The sequence below is a fragment of the Colobus angolensis genome, unplaced genomic scaffold, assembly GCF_000951035.1.
Source record: "Colobus angolensis palliatus isolate OR3802 unplaced genomic scaffold, Cang.pa_1.0 Scaffold174, whole genome shotgun sequence".
Lineage (NCBI taxonomy): Eukaryota > Metazoa > Chordata > Mammalia > Primates > Cercopithecidae > Colobus > Colobus angolensis.
In genome coordinates this window covers 4,439,365-4,441,395 of record NW_012114866.1, presented here as the reverse complement: position 1 = coordinate 4,441,395, position 2,031 = coordinate 4,439,365, and positions in this window count along the sequence as shown.

Here is a 2,031-nt window from a genome sequence, read left to right as displayed (position 1 = left end):
CTAGTTTTTTGTATTTTTTAGTAGAGACAGGGTTTCACCGTGTTAGCCAGGATGGTCTCGATCTCCTGACCTCATGATCTGCCCACTTCGGCCTCCCAAAGTGCTGGGATTACAGGCTTGAGCCACCGCACCCGGCCTTTTCTTAAATTTTTAACTGACTAGTGCACCAAACTTTCTTGTTTTAATTTTCAGCTTATTTATCAATTTTTAATAATTACATAACCTTATATATAACTATTTTGCTTCCTTCTTTGCAATATTTATTATTATCTTGACTGATAATATAATAGCACTTTCAGATTCATGTCTAATAATAGTGTTTATAGCAAACTTCCCTGTCTTATTCCTGACTTTAACAGGAACGCCTTTACTATCTAGCTATTGACTTGAGATTAGTATTTTTATTAGATTAAGAAACATGCTCCTATTTGTATTTTACATGGAGATTTTAACAACATGAATGGCTATTTTATTAAATGACTTGCAGCATGTGTCAGGATTTAACTATACTCCAAGTCTTTGGGGGGAAGGAGCTATAAAGCCATGTAAAAACTGTGTGAGGTTCACTAGCATAAGATAATTGTGAGAGAAGCCTAAACTTTATAACTCTGTGTATTGGGTTTTGTATATTGGGGAGGCAGTTTGAAAAACATCTGTTCAGCTTCTCATAGCTAAATAAAGGTTTTGCAAAACTTGACCCATCTCACGTACCTACATTATTCTGCATCTGTCTAGAATTGCAAGACCAAAGCAAGAAAATAATTTATTCAGTCATTCTACACACACACACACACACACACACACACACACGGTCTACTTTGAGCTAGATCTTGTTATAAGCATTGTGGGTATAATGATGGGCAAAGTCGATAAAGTTCTCATGGAGCCGACTTTGTAATGAGAGAAGACAGCAAATAAATAGGAAAGTTTTATAAAAATGCTATACAGAGATTTTTTTAAAGGGTCACCCTATTGAAAATAAATCTATAATTATTTTAGATTAGATAGCCAATGGACAATTCTCTGAGGAAATAAAATTTCAGCTGAAACCTCAATAGTGTGTTAAGAAATAAAGACAAAAAGGTTGGAGCAGAGTGGGTAAGAAGAGAAATCATAGGACATCTGTTCGTATACACACTATTTACAACTGAATTAATTAAATGTTTTCTGTTTGTTTGTTTCGAGACAGAGTCTCACTCTGTTGCCCAGGCTAGAGTGCAGTGGCATGATCTCAGCTCACTGCAACCTCTGCCTCCCGGGTTCAAGCGATTCTCCTGCCTCAGCCTTCCAAGTGGCTGGGATTACAGGTGCTTGCCACCATGTCTGGCTAATTTTTGTATTTTTTAGTAGAGACGGGGTTTCACCATGTTGGCCAGGCTGGTCTTGAACTCCTGACCTCATGATCTGCCCATCTCGGCCTCCCAAAGTGCTGGGATTCCAGGTGTGAGCCACCATGCCCGGCCTAATTACATGTTTGTAAATACACAAGCATTTCATTGGAACTTGAAAGAAGAAAAATCCTGAAAGTTTCTAGCAAGCATGTAATACAAAATGAAAATTAATTTAAGACATGTAGGGCCATTGATACTTTGTTTTGCATTCTTTATTTCCTCTTAACATTTTAATCCTCCCACAATAAGATCCCAAAGTTTTTTGTTCGTTTGTTTTTTGAGACAGAGTCTCGCTCTATCACCCAGGCGGGAGTACAGTGGCGTGATCTCTGCTAACTGCAAACTCTGTCTCCTGGGTTCACACCATTCTCCTGCCTCTGCCTACTGAGTGGCTGGGACTACAGGTGCCCGCCACCACACCCAGCTAATTTTTTGTATGTTTAGTAGAGATGGGGTTTCCCCGTGTTAGCCAGGATGGTCTCGATCTCCTGACCTTGTGATCCACCTGCCTCAGCCTCCCAAAGTGCTGGATCACAGGCGTGAGCCACCGCACCAGGTCTCTCAAGTTCTTTAACCATAGATTTTCCAAACATAGGAAAAGAATGTCAACTCGTCCTCTGAGACATGCATACATAAATTT